The following is a 23,806-nucleotide window of genomic DNA, read 5'->3' on the forward strand; positions in this document are numbered from 1 at the left end:
AAATTAGTAATGAGATTATAAAACAATTTAACACAAGTAATAAGGTACTCGAAGGCATGAGCAGCTATATATGAAACTTTCTTGTCAATTGATGGCTTTTGCTTCAAGTTTCCCAAGGCAATCATTTAATTGCAATATGGTTTGACCAAAAATACAAAAAAATTTGACATAAAACCAATAATGAGATTATAAAACCATTTAAAGCGAGTAATAAGCCTTTTAAAGGCATGAGTGACTATAAATAGACTTTTCTTGTCAATAGATGGCTTTCACTTCACATTTCTCGAGCCAAATATTTATTTCTAACCTTTTTGAAAAAACATGTAAAAAAATTCAACTTAAAATCGATAATGAGATTATAAAACCGTTTAAAGCAAGTAATAAAGCTGTCGAAGATATGGGTGACTATAAATGGACTTTTCTTGCCAATGGATGACTTTCGCTTCACGTTTCTCGAGGTAAAAATTTATTTATAACCTTTCTTAACCGAAACCATAAAAAAAATTCAACTTAAAATCAATAATGAGATCATAAAACCATTTAAAGCGAGTAATAAGGCTTTCAAAGGCATATGTGACTATAAATGGACTTTTCTTGTCAATGGATGGCTTTTGCTTCATGTTTCTCGAGGTAAATATTTATTTATAACCTTTCTTAACCGAAAACATAAAAAAATTCAACTTAAAATCAATAATGAGATTATAAAACTATTTAAAGCGAGTAATAAGGCTTTCAAAGGCATAGGTGACTATAAATAGACTTTTCTTGTCAATGGATTGCTTTTGCTTCACGTTTCTCGAGGTAAACATTCAATTATAATCTTTTTATAAAAAATATAAAAAATTTAATTTAAAATCAGTAATGAGATTGTCAAACAATTTAACACAAGTAATAAGACACTCGAAGTCATGAGCGACTATATATGAAACTTTCATGTCAATTGATGGCTTTTGCTTCAAGTTTCCCATGGCAATCATTTAATTACAATCTGTTTTAACCAAAAAGGTAAAAAAATTTGACATAAAACCAACAATGAGATTATAAAACCATTTAAAGCGAGTAATAAGCCTTTTGAAGGCATGAGTGACTATAAATAGACTTTTCTTGTCAATAGATGCCTTTCGCTTCACATTTCTCGAGACATACATTTATTTTTAACCTTTTAGAAAAAAATGTAAAAAAATTCATCTTAAAATCAATAATGAGATTATAAAACCGTTTAAAGCAAGTAATAAAGCTGTCGAAGGCATGGGTAACTATAAATGGACTTTTCTTATCAATGGATGACTTTCGCTTCACGTTTCTCAAGGTAAACATTTATTTATAACCCTTCTTAACTAAAAACATAAAAATACTCAACTTAAATTCAATACTAAGATTATAAAACCACTTAAAGCGAGTATTAAGGCATTCAAAGGCATAGGTGACTATAAATGGACTTTACTTGTCAATGGAAGGCTTCCGCTTCGCCTTTCTCAAGGTAAACATTTATTTATAACCTTTTTTAATTGAAAACATAGAGAAATTCAACTTGAAATCTATAGTGAGATTATAAAACCATTTAAAGCGAGTAATAAGGCTTTCAAAGGCATAGGTGACTATAAATGGACTTTTATTATTAATGGATGACTTTTACTATGCATTTCTCGAGGTAAACATTTATTTATAACCTTTCTTAATCGAAAATATAAAAACATTCAACTTAAAATCAATAATGAGATTATAAAACCATTTAAAGCGAGTAATAAGGCTTTCAAAGGTATATGTTACTATAAATGGACTTTTCTTGTCAATGGATGGCTTTTGCTTCACGTTTCTCGAGGTAAACATTTATTTATAACCTTTCTGAATCGATATTATAAAAAAATTCAACTTAAAATTAGTAATGAGATTATAAAACCATTTAAAGCGAGTAATAAGGCTTTTAAGGGCATAGCTGACTATAAATAGACTTTTCTTGTCAATGGATGGCTTTTGCTTCGCATTTCTCGAGGTAAACATTCAATTATAATCTGTTTTTGTGAAAATGTAAAAAAATTTAACTTAAAATCAGTAATGAGATTATAAAACAATTTAACACAGGTAATAAGGCACTCGAAGCCATGAGCGAGAATATATGAAACTTTCTTGTCAATTGATGGCTTTTGCTTCAAGTTTCCCAAGGCAATCGTTTAATTACAAAATGTTTTAACCAAAAATGAAAAAAAATTCAATGTAAAACCAATAATGAGATTATAAAACCATTTAAAGCGAGTAATAAGCCTTTTGAAGGCATGAGTGACTATAAATAGACTTTTCTTGTCAATAGATGGCTTTCATTTCATGTTTCTCAAGGCAAACATTTATTTCTAACCTTTCAAAAAAATGTAAAAAAATTGAACTTAAAATCAATAATGAGATTATAAAACCGTTTAAAGCATGTAATAAAGCTTCGAAGGCATGAGTGACTATAAATGGACCTTTCTTGTCAATGGATGACTTTTGCTTTGCGTTTCTCAAGGTAAACAATTATTTATAACCTTTCTTAACTAAAAACATGAAAAAATTCAACTTAAAATGAATACTAAGATTAGAAAACCACTTAAAGCGAGTAATAAGGCATTCAAAGGCATAGGTGACTATAAATTGACTTTTCTTGTCAATGGATGGCTTTGGCTTTGCGTTTCTCGAGGCACAATTTAATTTATAACCTTTCTTAACCGAAAACATAAAAAAATTCAACTTAAAATCAATAATGAGATTATAAAACCATTTAAAGCGAGTAATAAGACTTTCAAAAGCATAGGTGACTATAAATGGACTTTTCTTGTTAATGGATGGCTTTTGCTTCATGTTTCTCAAGGTAAACATTTATTTAGAACCTTTCTTAACCGAAAACATAAAAAAATTCAACTTAAAATTAATAATGAGATTCTAAAACCATTTAAAGCGAGTACTAAGGCTTTTAAAGGCATAGGCGACTATAGATGGACTTTTCTTGTCAATGGATGGATTTTGCTTTGAGTTTCTCGAGGTAAACATTTATTTATAACCTTTCTTAATCGAAAACATAAAAAAATTTAGCTTAAAATAAATAATGATATTATAAAACCATTGAAAGCGAGTAATTAGGCTTTCAAAGGCATAGGTGACTATAAATGGACTTTTCTTGTCAATGGATGGCTTTTACTTCGCGTTTCTCGAGGTAAACATTCAATTATAATCTGTTTTTGTGAAAAATGTAAAAAAATTTAACTTCAAATCAGTAATGAGATTATAAAACAATTTAACACAAGTAATAAGGCACTCGAAGCCATGAGCGAGTATATATGAAACTTTCTTGTCAATTGATGGCTTTTGCTTCAAGTTTCCCAAGGCAATCATTTAATTACAATATGTTTTAACTAAAAATGCAAAAAAATTCGACTTAAAACCAATAATGAGATTATAAAACCATTTAAAGCAAGTAATAAGCCTTTTAAAGGCATGAATGACTATAAATAGACTTTTCTTGTCAATAGATGGCTTTCACTTCACATTTCTCAAGCCAAACATTTATTTCTAACCTTTTTGAAAAAACATGTAAAAAAATTCAACTTAAAATCAATAATGAGATTATAAAGCCGTTTAAAGCAAGTAATAAAGCTGTCGAAGATATGGGTGACTATAAATGGACTTTTCCTGTCAATGGATGACTTTCGCTTCGTGTTACTTGAGGTAAACATTTAGTTATAACCTTTCTTAACCGAAAACATAAAAACATTCGACATAAAATCAATAATGAGATTAGAAAACCATTTAAAGCGAGTAAGAAGCCTTTTGAAGGCATGAGTGACTATAAATAGACTTTTCTTGTCAACAGATGGCTTTCGCTTCACGTTTCTCGAGGTAAACATTTATTTATAACCTTTCTTAACTAAAAACATAAAAAAATTCAACTTAAAATCAATACTAAGATTATAAAACCACTTAAAGCGAGTATTAAGGCATTAGAAGGCATAGGTGACTATAAATGGACTTTACTTGTCAATGGAAGGCTTTCGCTTCGTGTTTCTCAAGGTAAACATTTATTTCTAACCTTTCCTAACTGAATACATAGAAAAATTCAACTTAAAATCTATAATGATATTATAAAACTATTTAAAGAGAGTAATAAGGCTTTCAAAGGCATAGCTGACTATAAATGGATTTTTCTTGACAATGGATGGCTTTTGCTTCACGTTTCTCAAGGTAAACATTCAATTATAATCTGTTTTTGTGAAAAATGCAAAAAAATTGAACTTAAAATCAGTAATGAGATTATAAAATAATTTAACACAAGTAATAAGGTACTCGAAGGCATGAGCAAGTATATATGAAACTTTCTTGTCAATTGATGGCTTTTGCTTCGAGTTTTCCAAGGCAAACATTTAATTACAATCTGTTTTAACTAAAAATGCAAAAAACTTAAACATAAAACCAACAATGAGATCATAAAACCATTTAAAGCGACTAATAAGCCTTATGAAGGCATGAGTAACTATAAATAGACTTTTCTTGTCAATAGATGGCTTTCGCTTTACGTTTCTCGAGGCAAATATTTATTCCTAACCTTTCTGAACAACAAATGTAAAAAAATTCAACATAAAATCGATAATGAGATTGTAAAACCGTTTAAAGCAAGTAATAAAGCTGTCGAAGGCATGAGTGACTATAAATGACTTTTCTTGTCAATAGATGGATTTCGCTTCATGTTTCTCGACGTAAACATTTTATTTATAACCTTTCTTAATAAAAAATGTAAAACAATTTAACTTAAAATCAATAATGAGATTACAAAACCATTTAAAGCGAGTAATAAGGCTTCCAAAGGCATAGGTGACTATAAATGGACTTTTCTTGTCAATTGATGGCTTTTGCTTCGCGTTTCTTTAGGTAAACATTCAATTATAATCTGTTTTTGTGAAAAATGTAAAAAAATTTAACTTAAAATCAGTAATGAGATTATAAAACAATTTAACACAAGTAATAAGGCACTCGAAGCCATGAGCGAGTATATATGAAACTTTCTTGTCAATTGATGGCTTTTGCTTTAAGTTTCCCAAGGAAAACATTTAATTACAATCTGTTTTAACCAAAAATGCAAAAAAATTCAATATAAAACCAATAATGAGATCATAAAACCGTTTAAAGCGAGTAATAAGCCTTTTGAAGGCATGAGTGACTATAAATAGACTTTTCTTGTCAAGAGATGGCTTTCGTTTCATGTTTCTCGAGGCAAACATTTATTTCTAACCTTTCAAAAAAAATGTAAAAAATTCAATTCAAAATCAATAATGAGATTATAAAACCGTTTAAAGCATGTAATAAAGCTGTCGAAGGCATGAGTGACTATAAATGAACTTTTCTTGTCAATGGATGACTTTTGCTTTGCGTTTCTCAAGGTAAACAATTATTTATAACCTTTCTTAACTAAAAACATGAAAAAATTCAACTTAAAATGAATACTAAGATTATAAAACCACTTAGAGCGAGTAATAAAGCATTCAAAGGCATAGGTGACTATAAATAGACTTTTCTTGTCAATGGATGGCTTTGGCTTTGCGTTTCTCGAGGTAAACTTTTATTTATAACCTTTCTTAACCGAAAACATAAACAAATTCAACTTAAAATCAATAATGAGATTATAAAACCATTTAAAGCGAGTAATAAGACTTTCAAAGGCATAGGTGACTATAAATAAACTTTTCTTGTCAATGGATGGCTTTTGCTTCACGTTTCTCAAGGTAAACATTTATTTATAACCTTTCTTAATCGAAAACATAAAAAAATTCAACTTAAAATTAATAATGAGATTCTAAAACCATTTAAAGCGAGTAATAAGGCTTTTAAAGGTATAGGTGACTATAAATGGACTTTTCTTGTCAATAGATGGCTTTTGCTTCGCGTTTCTCGAGGTAAACATTCAATTATAATCTGTTTTTGTGAAAAATGTAAAAAAATTTAACTTAAAATCAGTAGTGAGATTATAAAACAATTTAACACAAGTAATACGGCACTCGAAGCCATGAGCGAGTATATATGAAACTTTCTTGTCAATTGATGGCTTTTGCTTCAAGTTTCCCAAGGCAATCGTTTAATTACAATATGTTTTAACTAAAAATGCAAAAAAATTTAACTTAAAACCAATAATGAGATTATAAAACCATTTAAAGCGAGTGATAAGCCTTTTAAGGGCATGAATGACTATAAATAGACTTTTCTTGTCAATAGATAGCTTTCACTTCGCATTTCTCAAGCCAAACATTTATTTCTAACCTTTTTGAAAAAACATGTAAAAAAATTCAACTTAAAATCAATAATGAGATTATAAAACCATTTAAAGTAAGAAATAAAGCTGTCAAAGATATGGGTGACTATAAATGGACTTTTCTTGTTAATGGATGACTTTCGCTTTGCGTTACTTGAGGTAAACATTTAGTTATAACCTTTCTTAACCAAAAACAAAAAACAAATTCGACATAAAACCAATAATGAGATTAGAAAACCATTTAAAGCGAGTAAGAAGCCTTTTGAAGGCATGAGTGACTATAAATAGACTTTTCTTCTCAACAGATGGCTTTCGCTTAACGTTTCTTGAGGTAAACATTTATTTATAACCTTTCTTAACTAAAAACATAAAAAAATTCAACTTAAAATCAATACTAAGATTATAAAACCACTTAAAGCGAGTATTAAGGCATTAGAAGTCAATGGAAGGCTTTCGCTTCGCGTTTCTCAAGGTAATCATTTATTTATAACCTTTCCTAACTGAAAACATAGAAAAATTCTGTCACGACCCGGAACTCCCATCGAGCCCGTGACAACCGCCGCGACGTCTCGATCGACATTCATTACCCAGAATGTCAACCGAAACCCCGCAAGGCTTTAATATCAGCTTCTCATTTCCCCTGTGGGTAACTGTTTCCAAATACCACATTCTAACAGATTTTAAACTGTTTCCAACTTAAACAAATAAAATAATAATTTCCATCTCACAGGGGTATTTTGGTCATTTATCCCAAAAATCTTAAAATCATCTAAAAATATAGTATCTAAGTGGAAAACACATATTTCATAATCAAAAATAATTTTGGATGTCTAAAACATTCGTTTAAAATGGAATTATGACTGTCATAATAAAATAAAAATATTAAATAAAATATTCAATTTTCACATAAAACGATATTTTAAGAACATTGCATAAATAATTTTTATAGCGTAAAAGCAAAATAAATTCTTACATACCGTAATACAGATAACCAAAGTATAGAATTAAATTTACAGTGACACGTGGGCCCACGAATGACCAAAAGTATCAAAAGAAATGAACCTACAGTCTTTGGATGTGGCAAGTTCAACTGTAATCCTCGTCGATATCAGTTATCTACAATCTATTCTGAGCCTGAAATGAGTGGAAATGAGGGTGGTGAGATTATAAAATCCCAGTGAGTAAACAAACATCACTCAAAATATCTAAATTTGAGTAAAAGGAGACTATTAAAATATTTCATCAAACTGTAATTTATCATCTTTCAACTTATTTCAACTAAATGAAATCAATTTATTTAAAGCAAGTAATCAGTATGGCTTATGAATTTCTTAAAAAGCTTGGCTCATGCCAAAAATTATTATCATACTCAGTTATCTGGGATACCTTGGCCGAGGGCTATCCCAACTGAGTCCGCCAAGGCTATTAGAAAGTCATGTTTTTATTTTGAAAACATACCCATTCCTTGGCGTTGGCCGAGTTCCCCTTCACGTGGTGGTTTGGCGTGAAGTGAACTCTAAAAGTTATACCTCGGGAGTTACCCTACTCGCCTCTCCAACCGAGGTATAAATATAACAGGATTCTGTACCCCTCTAATAGGCTAGTCCACAGAATCCAGCCCACTGTAGTAGGTCATACCCACCATACAATAAAATTTTGACAGCATGACAGGGTTAATATATTACTACCCAACCTACAAGGGTAAAATAAAGCAATTCATACAATTCATAAAAAACACAGCCCAACCAGTCATGCCAATATAATTGTAAAGCCCGACCTTATAAAATACTATTCATGACTACATGTGATGATAGCATGATTGCATGCTAGGAAAGTCCCGAAAAATTTACAAAAGTCGGTATTGTACCTAGAGGTACAACAAAGTTTATTTAATCATCGAACTAGATCAAATAGGAATTTTAAGGTGAGATTAAGAGTTTCACAGTTCATGGATGACTTAAAATGGTAATTTGGAGTTTGAGGATCAATTTGGAGTCAAATCAAAATTTTCACTAACTAGGGGCAAAATGGTCATTTGCCACTTGGGGACAAAACGGGAATTTTAGAAAAGAATTTTTTGGCCCCATTTGACTTATTGGAGTATAATTTGACTTATTGAAGTATGATTTGAGGTTTAGAAGTGAAAAATTTTAATTTCGATATAATTTGGAGTATAGGGGTAAAATGGTAATTTTGCCACCTCAAGGGTAAAATTGTAATTTTCCACCACCAAGATATTTTTTCCAGCACATGGTCTTCCTTTGTCTTCATCTTTGACCCTTGACTAAACATGTGGTGGAGATAAAATGTTTAAATTTTTAAAATTTTAAAAACGGGCCAATGGCATGATGCCATGTGTCATGCCTTTATTAATTTATTATTTTCCTTTTTAAATGGCACAAAATCAGCCCATCTTCCACCCCATGGCCGGCCATACCAGCAAGAAGAGAGAGAAAACAAAACCCTAGAGAGAGAAAATCAAAGAAAAAGTGTGAATTTTCAAGGAAATTAAGTGAAAAAGGTGAGATTTTTTCTATTAAGCTTGAGTTTTCTTATTCCCAAGCATTTCTCTTTATTTTTCATGATTAAATTACATGTTTTCATGATGAATTCAATTCTGAAAAAATGGGTTAGGAGAGAGAAAGTTGTTGGATTTATTTGATTTTAATTTATGTTAGTGTTTTTAGTTAGTTTAGCATATTTAGAAACAAAACAACAAGAAAAGAATTTATTTTCTCCCCCAACCATTAATGGCTGAATTTACCATGTAGTGAGTGAGGATGAGTTTGATTTTATTCTAGGAGAATTGGTTAAGGAATAATGAATTATGAGCCTAGAAAAAAAATAGAAATTTTCGGAGCAAAAATACAAATTTTTACCCATTAGGGGTATTTTCATAATTTGCTGTTGGGACTGATAATTTACACCACACTGAGGGACATTAAGTTAATTTGGGTGTAATTGAGGTATAGAAACTGAAAAGAATTAAATTGGAGTTTAAACGGACCCGTTAGGAATTTAATCTGGTGATAAGACGAATTAGGCCAATACCGAGTTTAGATAGTTACCAGTGCATTTTTGCATTCCATATCATGCATTGGTAGTCTAAATTAGTTTAATTTTGATTTAATACCAACTTGGTGAAACTCTCGATTTTGTACTGTGTCAAGGTGGTGAGTCCTCCAATAAAGGCAAGGAAATTGCATCCGAGGACCAGTAGACAGAGTGCTTCGAAAGTCTGCATTCTAGACATTGTGAGTAAACTTACTGTCATTTTAATTATCTAGGGTGGTTTTTAGATGCTTTCATGAATTCTATGGAAAAAGAAATTTAAAAAGATAAATTTTCATGTTTTATGAATAAATGAGTTTCAATGAAATTAAATTATAAATTGTTTTGAAATTAATAGTGATTTTGAAAAATAAAGTACACGGAGACTATTAATTGTGGCAATTTGATTGTTTAAATTAACTGGTTTATGATAAATCGAGTATGATTGGCTAGTTGGTAATTGTATTGAAATGCGAATTGTTTGGTTACCTTGAAAAACTACGAATTACAAAATTGCCATATCATGTTATTGAGTTTTATTATATGGTGGATTATATATTGATTAATCACTACAGTATGGGGTTTTTGTGGACCAGCCTTTTAGAGGGGCACGGTAAACCCCATTATATTCTTACCTCGAACGGAGAGGCGCGTAGGGTATCTCCTGGGGTAAAGTTTAGGGTTCACTTCACTCTAAACCACCACGTGAGGGGGAACTCAGCCAACGCCAAGGAACGACTATGTTTTCAAAACAAAAATATGATTTATGTGAAATGTGAATTTTAATAGCCTTGGCGGTCTCGGTAGGATGCCTCGGCCAAGGTGTCCCCGAGAATGGATTTATGGCACAAGCCTAGATTTTTATGAGATTCATAAGCCTTTTTACGTATTTTGAACGAGATGTGTTCTAATTGTATAACCCAGTTTATGATGATTTACTTTATTGTCTCCATGTACTCAACTCTAGATGTTTATGATGATGTCTGTTTACTCATTAGGATTTTATAATCTCACCACCCTCATTTCCACCCATTTCAGGTTCAGTATAGACTGTAGATAGCTGATCTCATCGAGGACTACAGTGGGATATGCATTTTCCAAACCGTAGGTTCACAGTCCTCTTTACTTTTGTTTATTCGGGGGCACTCTTATTATTGTAAATTAAATTAAATATTTTGGCTTACTGTATTTAAGTATGTATAAATTTATTTAGCTTTTACGCTATAAAAATTATTCACGTATAACTCTATAAATATTGTTTTATAAGAAAATAGAATATTTTACTTAATATTTCTTTTATTTTCTTATTATATTCAAATAACCATAATTTCGTTTTAGATGAAGATTTTAGACTTTTAAACTCATTTTGAATATAAATTGTGTGTTTTGTACTTGTATATTACGTTTTAGCCAGTTTCAAAATTTTTGAGAAAAATGACCAAATTACCCTTGTGAGACGAAAAATTAATATTTTATTTGTTTAAAGTTGGAAACAGCTTAAAATCTTTTAGAATAGGATATTTGACAATGGTTGCTCACAAGGGAACAGAGAAACTGATAGTAAAGCCTTGCGGGGTTTCGGGTTGACATTTCGAGCAATAAGTGTCTACCGGGACACCGCGGCGGTTGTCACGGGCTCGAGGGGAGTACCGGATCGTGACAATAATAACATAAGCCATTAATTCAATTTTAAATTTACAACATATCAGTGGTCTCCAATTACTCTATTTTCAAAATCGTTATTTCGTTTTAAGACAATTTATAAAATATTTTCATTTAAACTCATTTTGTTTACAAAACATAAAAATTTACCATTTGAACTCATTTTCATAAAATTCACCAAAACCGAACAAAAATATACTTTAGATAATTAAAATGATGGTAAGGTTACTCACCGTGTCTAGAGTGGGGATTTTCGAAATACTCAAACTACTGGTCCTCGGGTGCAATTTCCTTGCCTTTATCGGAGGACTCACCACCTTGACACAATACAAAATCGAGAAACTCACCACATTGGTACTAAATTGAAATTAAACTAATTTAGACTACTAATGCTTGATATGGAATGCAAAAATGTCTAAATTTTTGCCTAAATGCGATGTTAGCCTATTTCGGTCTTTTACCCAATAAATCGATATACGCGTCCGTTTAAACTCCAAATTAATTTTTTTCAGTTTCTATACCTCAATTGCACCCAAATTGACTTAATGTCCATTAGTGTGGTGCAAATTATCAGTCTCGATAGCAAATTACAAAAATACTTCTAGTGGGTAAAAATTTATATTTTTACTCTGAAAATTCCAATTATTTTTCTAGGCTCATAATTCATCATTATTCATCATAATTCCTTAAATAATTATCAAGATCAGCAGCCAATATTCCCCTAGAAAATTCAGCATAATGGGTTTCAATGGGAGAAAATTATATCTCTAGCTTATTTTTGCTATATTTCAATATAACTTAACTAAAATCACTTAATTCAATTAAAATCAACCAAAAATCAAGCTCAAAACTCATCCATGGAGGTTTGGCCAGTATGGGTGTCCATACCCACTTTCTAATTTTGCATGAGAATGAGAAAAAAATGCATGGGTAGTGAAAATCACAAGGAAAATCAATGAAATTTACCTTTTCAATGCTTGATTTCTTGATTTCTATTGATTTTCCCCAAATTTTCAGGTAGGGTTCTTATTTGTTTTTTTCCCCCTTTTCTCCCCTGGTTTGGACAGCTGAAGAAGATGAGAATTCTGGAATTTTTACCTTTTTAAAGGCTAAAATAATATAATATTATTTTATTCATTTTTTTTATGTTTTATTAATTCCTTAAATTCTAGCCATCCATTTGTTTCCAAATTTTCACCATACACTTATCCCACAGATCCATAGCTTAGATAAAATTCTCAGACTTATCCAAAGTCTTGGTGGAGTAATTTTTGAAATTTACACTTTTGCCCCGTAAAAGTCAAAAATTACATTTTTGCCCTAAAAACTGAAAAATTGCCCATAGACATATTTTTCATCCCTTATACTCATGCCATTCTCCAATTTGTCAAATTTGATCTAAATTCTCTCAAAATCTCAAATTTTGTCCGCGGGTGGTAAAATTACGATTTTACCCATACACTCTAGAAATCACCGAAATTAAACTTTTTCACTGCCAAACCCTCAAATTATACTCCAATAAGTCAAATGGGGCCAAAAAAATCTTTTCTAAAAATTCCCATTGTGTCCCTAGGTGGCAAATGACCATTTTTCCCTTGAACAGTAAAAATTTCAGTTTGACTCCAAATTGCTCCTCGAACTCCAAATCACCATGTTAAACCATTATGGGACTTTAATATTCTTAATTTCATTTTAAATTCTCTGTTTGATCTAGTTCGAGGCTTAAATTAACTTAATTGTACCATTTGGTACATTATCGTCTTTTAACGATTTTTCTTTCGGGGCTTTCCAAGTATGCAAGCATATTGTCAATTATATGAATGACATGGAAAGTATTTTATAAGGTCGGGCTTGACAACACTACCCCCCTTAAAATAAAATTTTGACCTCAAAATTTCATGTACTGAACTCAGAGAAAAGGTGGGGGTATTGTTTTCTCATCTAATACTCGACTTCTTATGTTTTCTCCTTTATAGGGAATTTCGATTTGTTCACCTCATTTACCTCCAATTCAACTCAAGTGCTTCGCTTATGTCTATTATTATCCTTTAAAATCAAATAAACAATAACCTTCACAATTATGATCTCTTATATCGAGACACCAAGCATGCTTCTATTACTATCATTAAGCTTGAACCATAACTCCATCTCAATCATACCAATTTCGATCGCATTTTATTCTTATTTAGGTATACTAATCACTATCTTATTACTTCATTCCATATCAAACTTCTCGACTTTCATTCATTCATCTTATCCTCATACACTATTGTGTAGTTTACAATATCATTAACACGCCATACTCATTCCTGTACATATCCTCAGCGTTCGAGAAAATTAATGGCTTTAATTATTTCTACATATTTCATGTTTACTTTGCATTTAGGAAATTTCAATCTTCTTAATCCTATTAATCCATCTCATATGGCTTAATCGTACTATAGATTATATTCCCTTAACTATTTCTCCAAAATTCCTTAGGTCACCATAAATCGTCTTCTAATAAGATTCTTAATCGTTACATTATCTATACAACTCATCAAATATATTGAGTTCAAATCTCGAACCACTAAAACCATTATTCATTTTAGTTGGGTACATCACTGCTCCACACATACATATACATGTACATTCAAATGTCTATATTCCTCATTATATATACGAGTCTCTGTTTTCAAATGCCTTCAGACTAATTTCTCTTAATTTATTCCCATCCACAATCAAGATTCAATAGAATAATCTTCATAATTCATACAAATTCTCACCATGCCTGTGCATAGTTCCTCATCATTTATATACTTATATTCTCTTCTTATCATTTCTAATTATATGCTTAAGTTTCCTTGTACTGTATATCATTGCATCACAATGTCATCTCCATTGAATTATAATCTATTATGCGTGTATGTTTTATAATCCCATTGGTATCTCAAAAATTTAACTTGACTTGATCATTGCATCTTATGCAATACTACAATTCCTAAAAGTCATCCTTATTCCTCGATTATCCTTCATGTCTCCTATATATTGTATCCTTATTGCATTTTGATATTGATTTGTCACTTAAAACTCAAATTCATTTGAATCATGTATGCCTCACGCATTTTCGAATTCCAATTCCCATAATACATTAAGAAAGTTCCATTATCTGACTTCATTATCAGGGTTAACTTCTATCATCCTTTATTCCACTCTTCCTTATGAATATAACATCATTCTTCCTTAACTAATTTACAAATTGTACTTGAAATTACAAGACTTGAAACTAAATTCTCCTCAAGAACTTTTTAATGTTAATACTTATACCACTCTCAGCTTATAGCTTCCTTTTTATAACTACATAACTTAGTGCTTGCTTTCACAAGATCCATGGCAGAACTTCTCTTGAGTATTTCCTTAGGGATATTTATTTTAAATTTATGTCTCACAACATATGATCATTTAACCCATAACTTAGCCATTTGGCTCCTTAGCAAGTTTCAAAGTCACTCATCTTATGCTCATCATGTATAACTTATAATTCTTTCTCAAGGGCGTTTAAACATTCTTGAAACACTTAATCACTTATTTACTCTTTTATACACCAAGTATATCATTTCCATAAAGGCATGCCCAACTACTCATGCTTCAATTTATCTCCATGGGTTTCTAGCATGTCACCTAGTTTACTTGTGTTGTTACTAATCCTTTCCTTTCAACAAGGTCAAGACAAGATCAGTATATTCTCATAACAATATTCTATATAAACTCATTTGCTATATCATTATTGAAATCTTTATTTACATTTTCCTCACTTGGTATTGACATCTCTTATCAGTATCTCATACATTCATCTAACCTTTCGCTCGCTTCCTCTTTAGTCTTTAACAAGACTTAATCTCTTGTCTTCTTTATTTCTTAAGATTTGACTTCAGTCATCATATTATTCATCTTAACACTCCACATGTTAATTTATTTTTATGTAGCCATCTCAAAAATTCTCTAATTTTTCTTTCTCTTACATGCCAATATATATAAGGCAATAAAAAAAAAACTTTGCAATTTCACTCATCATCTTTATCTTAATACCTCCCAATGCACTTAAGACTCCAAACAACAAAGCTTAGCATGAAAACCAATGACCATTCTTCAACTCGTGAGTTTCATCTTCATGCCACTCTCAATTTGCTCTTGCTTTATAGCCATTAGGGGTGCTTAACGTGATAGCGTTTAATAGTCAGTACTGTGGTGTTGCAACGGTTTGAATTCACTTTATCTTAGCAACTCTTCCACCTTTAAAGCTACTACCTCAATTATTCACAATCGTGTGGCTTCCCTCTGAGTCTATACCACAATTAGCAAGACTAACTTTCTATCACAAGTGTGCGATCAAAACATTGATTTAACGTATTGATTTTGCCACTAACAGTCATATATCTTTACCATAACATTTAATACAAGTTTGCTTAAGCAAAAATCTCCAAATTTGTTCATAGCTACATGTATCTCAAATTGCTCATCACTTATCATCAGTTAATAAATCCCACTCGAAAATACCCTTTCCATATTGTATAGTGATTTCACCATATAGCATCACTGCACGATGTTCCTCCATTCTACTATCACGCATACTCCATAGAAATTAATTAAAAGATTTACGTACCCTAACTAATGCTAATTCCATTTAATCATATCTTAAATACTTCAAACTTGTAAATTACAACTCCAAATGTATGTCCATATATTGATAATCTTTATATATTTCATGATCATGAAAACTACAACTTACAAACTAGCTTGCTATCATATGTACTTTATTAGAGCACTAATTTCAACATATTTAATCTACCCTTGGTGGTATGTCAAAATCATCCCTGTCTCAGTTGCAATCTAGAGGAATCTCTCCTCTGTATATCCATATGAGCTGGTGGAGATGGAGCAGCTACTGTAGCCCGTCCTAACTGTGGGCAATCTCTCCTAATGTGACCTGGTTGATCACAACGAAAACATCTTGCAGGCCCTCTGCACAGCCCAACATGATAATTCTCACAATTTTTGCATCTACCTGAACTTCTTGAAACAGAGGAGTCTTTGCCCCTTTTTGGTGGCTGACTAGAAGATACACTTAGATTTCTCTTTTTTGCTAACTAAGCTCACAGACTCCTATTTTCATTCACAAGCTTCTCAACTCTTAAAGCCATTTGCACCACCTCTTTAGCCACGATTGCGTCTGACTCACCCATAAAAGAAACACAATTATGTTGCCTAGCCTCTTTAAGCTTCTTAGAATTAGAAACATCTAGCACTGGTGGTGGGACAAGAGGTGGGGATGGTGGTACTGAAGGAGCAACTAGAGGAACTGTAGGAAGCGCTTGACCAACCTGAGCCTGGCCAGCAATGTAGTAAAGAAGGCTGCTAATGCCTGAACTGCCTCAAGAGGCATAGCAGGAATACTAGTAAGTGACAGAGAAGGTGGAGGATGTGGAGGAGTCTCGGTCTGTTCAGCAGCAGGTGTTGCCCGAATGATAGATGCAGTCGATTCCTCCTTTATTGCACCTAACTGACGACGTTGGAAACGACCTCTTCCCTTCCCAGCTGATCTAGTGAAAGGTGGTTGTTCGCGTCGAGGAGACATAATAATCTATAATAGGGAACAAAGTGAGTTTAGGCAACCTCAGGCTCTATATGCTTATGCATGTATTTTATTCAACCTAACCTAACTTAACTCGGGGCCACACTGACACTGTAAATTTTTAAAACAGCTTTAAAATAACTTTAAACCCTAAAACTCTAATCTTTAAAACCAAAAGCTCTGATATCAACTTAATTATCACAACCCGGAACTCCTATCGAGCCTGTGACAACCGCTGCGACGTCTCAATCGACATTCATTACTCGGAATGTCAACCGAAACCTCGCAAGGCTTTAATATCAGCTTCTCATTTTCCCTGTGGGTAACTGTTTCCAAATACCACATTCTAAAAGATTTTAAACTGTTTCCAACTTAAACAAATAAAATAATAATTTCCATCTCACAGGGGTATTTTGGTCATTTATCCCAAAAATCTTAAAATCATCTAAAAATATAGTATGTAAGTGGAAAACACATATTTCATAATCAAAAAAAGTTTTGGATGTCTAAAACATTCGTTTAAAATGGAATTATGACTGTCATAATAAAATAAAAATATTAAATAAAATATTCAATTTTCACATAAAACGATATTTTAAGAACACTGCATAAATAATTTTTATAGCGTAAAAGCAAAATAAATTCTTACATACCGTAATACAGATAACCAAAGTATAGAATTAAATTTACAGTGACACGTGAGCCCACGAATGACCAAAAGTATCAAAAGAAATGAACCTACAATCTTTGGATGTGGCAAGTTGAACTGTAATCCTCGCCGATATCAGTTATCTACAATCTATTCTAAGTCTGAAATGGGTGGAAATGAGGGTGGTGAGATTATAAAATCCCAGTGAGTAAACAAACATCACTCAAAATATCTAAAGTCGAGTAAAAAGAGACTATTAAAATATTTCATCAAACTGTAATTTATCATCTTTCAACTTATTTCAACCAAATGAAATCAATTTATTTAAAGCAAGTAATCAGTATGGCTTATGAATTTCTTAAAAAGCTTGGCTCATGCCAAAAATTATTATCATACTCAGTTATCTGGGATACTTTGGCTGAGGGTTATCCCAACTGAGTCCGCCAAGGTTATTAGAAAGTCATGTTTTTATTTTGAAAACATAGCCATTCCTTGGCGTTGGCCGAGTTCCCCTTCACGTGGTGGTTTGGCGTGAAGTGAACTCTAAAAGTTATACCTCCGGAGTTACCCTACTCGCCTCTCCAACTGAGGTAAAAATATAACAGGATTCTGTGCCCCTCTAATAGGCTAGTCCACAGAATCCAGCCTACTGCAGCAGGTCAAACCCACCATACAATAAAATTTTGACAGCATGACAGAGCTAATATATTACTACCTAGCTTGCAAGGGTAAAATAAAGCAATTCATACAATTCATAAAAAACACAGCCCAGCCAGTCATGCCAATATAATAACATAAGCCATTAATTCAATTTTAAATTTACAACATATCAGTGGTCTCCAATTACTCTATTTTCAAAATCGTTATTTCGTTTTAAGACAATTTCTAAAATATTTTCATTTAAACTCATTTTGTTTACAAAACATAAAAATTTACCATTTGAACTCATTTTCATAAAATTCACCAAAACCGAATAAAAACATACTTTAGATAATTAAAATCATGGTAAGGTTACTCACCGTGTCTAGAGTGGAGATTTTCGAAATACTCAGACTACTGGTCCTCGGGTGCAATTCCCTTGCCTTTATCGGAGGACTCACCACCTTGACACAGTACAAAATCGAGAAATTCACCACATTGGTACTAAATTGAAATTAAACTAATTTAGACTACTAATGCTTGATATGGAATGCAAAAATGTCTAAATTTTTGCCTAAATGCGGTGTTAGCCTATTTCGGTCTTTTACTCGATAAATCGATATACGCGTCCGTTTAAACTCCAAATTAATTTTTTTCAGTTTCTATACCTCAATTGCACCCAAATTGACTTAATGTCCCTCAGTGTGGTGCAAATTATCAGTCTCAATAGCAAATTACGAAAATACCCCTAGCGGCTAAAAATTTGTATTTTTGCTCCAAAAATTCCCATTATTTTTCTAGGCTCATAATTCATCATTATTCATCATAATTCCTGAAATAAACATCAAGATCAGCAGCCAATATTCCCCTAAAAAATTCAGCATAATGGGTTTCAATGGGAGAAAATTATATCTCTAGCTTATTTTTGCTATATTTCATTATAACTTAACTAAAATCACTTAATTCAATTAAAATCAACCAAAAATCAAGCTCAAAACTCATCCATGGAGGTTTGGCCAGCATGGGTGTCCATACCCACTTTCTAATTTTGCATGGAAATGAGAAAAAAATGCATGGGTAGTGAAAATCACAAGAAAATCAATGAAATTTACCTTTTCAATGCTTGATTTCTTGATTTCTCTTGATTTTCCCCAAATTTTCAGGTAGGGTTCTTATTTCTTTTTTTCCCCCTTTTCTCCCCTGGTTTGGACAGCTGAAGAAGATGAGAATTCTGAAATTTTTACCTTTTTAAAGGCTAAAATAATATAATATTATTTTATTTTTTTTTAATGTTTTATTAATTCCTTAAATTCTAGCCATCCATTTGTTTCCAAATTTTCACCATACACTTGTCCCACATATCCATAGCTTAGATAAAATTCTCAGACTTATCCAAAGTCTTGGTGGAGTAATTTTTGAAATTTACACTTTTGCCCCCGTAAAAGTCAAAAATTACATTTTTGCCCCAAAAACTGAAAAATTGCCCATAGACATATTTTTCATCCTTTATACTCATACCATTCTCCAATTTGTCAAATTTGATCTAAATTATCTCAAAATCTCAAATTTTGTCCACGGGTGGTAAAATTACGATTTTACCCCTGCACTCTAGAAATCACCGAAATTAAACTTTTTCACTGCCAAACCCTCAAATTATACTCCAATAAGTCAAATGGGGCCAAAAAAATCTTTTCTAAAAATTCCCATTGTGTCCCTAGGTGGCAAATGACCATTTTACCCCTAGACAGTAAAAATTTCGGTTTAACTCCAAATTTATCCTCGAACTCCAAATCACCATAATTAAACCATTCTGGGACTTTAATATTCTTAATTTCATTTTAAATTCTCTATTTGATCTAGTTTGAGGCTTAAATTAACTTAATTGTACCATTTGATATATTGTCGTCTTTTAACGATTTTTCTTTTGGGGCTTTCCAAGTATGCAAGCATATTGTCAATCATATGAATGACATGGAAAGTATTTTATAAGGTTGGGCTTGACAAATTCAACTTAAAATCTATAATGATATTATAAAACCATTTAAAGCGAGTAATAAGGCTTTCAAAGGCATAGGTGACTATAAATGGATTTTTCTTGACAATGGATGGCTTTTGCTTCACGTTTCTCGAGGTAAACATTCAATTATAATATGTTTTTATGAAAAATGTAAAAAAATTGAACTTAAAATCAGTAATGAGATTATAAAATAATTTAACACAAGTAATAAGGCACTCGAAGGCATGAACAAGTATATATGAAACTTTCTTGTCAATTGATAGCTTTTGCTTCAAGTTTCCCAAGGCAAACATTTAATTACAATCTGTTTTAACCAAAAATGCAAAAAAGTTAAACATAAAACCAATAATGAGATCATAAAACCATTTAAAGCGACTAATAAGCCTTATGAAGGCATGAGTGACTATAAATAGACTTTTCTTGTCAATAGATGGCTTTCGCTTTACGTTTCTCGAGGCAAATATTTATTCCTAACCTTTTCTGAACAAAAAATGTAAAAAAACTCAACATAAAATCAATAATGAGATTGTAAAATCGTTTAAAGCAAGTAATAAAGCTGTTGAAGGCATGAGTGACTATAAATGACTTTTCTTGTCAATAGATGGATTTCGCTTCATGTTTCTCGACGTAAACATTTATTTATAACATTTCTTAATCAAAAATGTAAAAAAATTCAACTTAAAATCAATAATGAGATTACAAAACCATTTTAAGCGAGTAATAAGCCTTTTGAAGGCATGAGTGACTATAAATGACTTTTCTTGTCAATAGATGGCTTTCGTTTCATGTTTCTCGAGGCAAACATTTATTTCTAACCTTTCAAAAAAAATATAAAAAATTTCAACTTAAATCAATAATGAGATTATAAAACCGTTTAAAGCATGTAATAAAGCTGTCGAAGGCCTGAGTGACCATAAATGGACCTTTCTTGTCAATGGATGACTTTTGGTTTGCGTTTCTCAAGGTAAACAATTATTTATAACCTTTCTTAACTAAAAACATGAAAAAATTCAACTTAAAATGAATACTAAGATTATAAAACCACTTAAAGTGAGTAATAAGGCATTCAAAGGCATACGTGACTATAATAGACTTTTCTTGTCAATGGATGGCTTTGGCTTTGCGTTTCTCAAGGTAAACTTTTATTTATAACCTTTCTTAACCGAAAACATAAAAAAATTCAACTTAAAATCAATAATGAGATTATAAAACCATTTAAAGCGAGTAATAACACTTTCAAAGGCATAGGTGACTATAAATGGACTTTTCTTGTCAATGGATGGCTTTGGCTTTGCGTTTCTTGAGGTAAACATTTATTTATAACCTTTCTTAATCGAAAACATAAAAAAATTCAACTTAAAATCAATAATGAGATTATAAAACCATTTAAAGCGAGTAATAAGGCTTTCAAATGTATATGTGACTATAAATGGACTTTTCTTGTCAATGGATGACTTTTGCTTCACGTTTCTCAATGTAAACATTTATTTATAACCTTTTCTTAACCGAAAACATAAAAAAATTCAACTTAAAATCAATAATGGGATTATAAAACCATTTAAAGCGAGTAATAAGGCTTTTAAAGGCATAGGTAACTATAAATGGACTTTTCTTATCAATGGATGGCTTTTGCTTCACGTTTCTTGAGGTCAACATTCAATTATAATCTGTTTTATGAAAAATGTAAAAAAATTCAACTTAAAATCAGTAATGAGATTATAAAACAATTTAACACAAGTAATAAGGTACTCGAAGGCATGAGCGACTATATATGAAACTTTCTTTTCAATTGACAGCTTTTGCTTCAAGTTTCCCAAGGCAATCATTTAATTACAATATGTTTTAACCAAAAATGCAAAAAAATTCGACATAAAACCAATAATGAGATTATAAAACCATTTAAAGCGAGTAATAAGCCTTTTAAAGGCATGAGTGACTATAAATAGACTTTTCTCGTCAATAGATGGCTTTCACCTCACATTTCTCAAGCCAAACATTTATTTCTAACCTTTTTGAAAAAACATGTAAAAAAATTCAACTTAAAATCAATAATGAGATTATAAAACCATTTAAAGTAAGTAATAAAGCTGTCGTAGATATGGGTGACTATAAATGGACTTTTCTTGTCAAAGGATGACTTTCACTTCGCGTTTCTTAAGGTAAACATTTATTTATAACCTTTCTTAACTAAAAACATAAAAAAAATTCAACTTAAAATCAATACTAAGATTATAAAATCACTTAAAGCGAGTATTAAGGCATTCAAAGGCATAGGTGACTATAAATGGACTTTACTTGTCAATGGAAGGCTTTCACTTTTCGTTTCTCAAGGTAAACATTTATTTATAACCTTTCCTAACTAAAAACATAGAAAAATTCAACTTAAAATCTATAATGATATTATAAAATCATTTAAAGCGAGTAATAAGGCTTTTAAAGGCATAGGTGACTATAAATGGACTTTTCTTATCAATGGATAGGTTTCGCTTCATGTTTCTTGAGGTAAACATTGAATTATAATTTGTTTTATGAAAAATGTGAAAAAAATTAACTTAAAATCAGTAATGAGATTATAAAACCGTTTAAGGCAAGTAATTAAGCTGTCGAAGGCATGAGTGACTGTAAATGACCTTTCTTATTAATGGATGGCTTTCGCTTCACGTTTCTCGAGGTAAACATTTATTTATAACCTTTCTCAATCAAAAATATAAAAAAAATCTAACTTAAAACCAATAATGAGATTATAAAACCATTTAAACCGAGTAATAAGGCTTTCAAAGGCATAGGTGACTATAAATGGACTTTTCTTGTCAATGGATGGCTTTGGCTTTGCGTTTCTCGAGGTAAACATTTATTTATAACCTTTGTTAATCGAAAACATAAAAACATTCAGCTTAAAATCAAGAATGAGATTATAAAATCACTTAAAGGGAGTAATAAGGCAATCAAAGGCATAGATAACTAGAAATGAACTTTTCTTGTCAATTGATGGCTTTGCCTTCACATTTTCCAAGGTAAACAATCAATTATAGTCTGTTTTTATGAGAAATGTAAAACAATTCAACTTAATATCAGTAATGAGATTATAAAACAATTTAACACAAGTAATAAGGCACTTGAAGGCATGAGCGACTATATATGATATTTTCGTGTCAATTGATGGCTTTTGCTTCAAGTTCCCCAAGGCGAACATTTAATTATAATCTGTTTTAACCAAAAATACAAAAAAAATTCAACATAAGACCAATAATGATATTATAAAATCATTTAAAGCGAGTAATAAGCCTTTCGAAGGCATGAGTGACTATAAATAGACTTTTCTTATCAATAGATGGCTTTCGCTTCACGTTTCTTGAGGAAAACAATTATTTCTAACCTTTCTTAACCGAAAATGTAAAAAAATTAAACTTAAAATCAGTAATGAGATTATAAAATAATTTAACAAAGGTAATAAGGCACTCGAAGGCATGAGTGACTATATATGAAACTTTCTTGTCAATTGATGGCTTTTGCTTCACGTTTCCCAAAATAAACATTTATTTCCAACCTTTCTTAACTAAAAACATAAAAAAATTCAACTTAAAATTAATACTAAGATTATAAAACCACTTAAAGCGAGTAATAAGACATTCAAAGGCATAAGTGACTATAAATGGACTTTTCTTGTCAATGGATGGCTTTAGCTTCGCGTTTCTCAAGGTAAACATTTATTTATAACCTTTCTTAAATGAAAACATAGAAAAATTCAACTTAAAATCAATAATGAGATTATAAAACCATTTAAAGCGAGTAATAAGGCTTTCAAAGGCATAGGTGACTACAAATAGACTTTTTCTTGTCAATGGATGGCTTTTGCTTCACGTTTCTCGAGGTAAACATTCAATTATAATCTGTTTTATGAAAAATGTA

This window comes from Theobroma cacao, chromosome 4 (genome assembly GCF_053813885.1).
Source record: "Theobroma cacao isolate CCN51 chromosome 4, ASM5381388v1, whole genome shotgun sequence".
Lineage (NCBI taxonomy): Eukaryota > Viridiplantae > Streptophyta > Magnoliopsida > Malvales > Malvaceae > Theobroma > Theobroma cacao.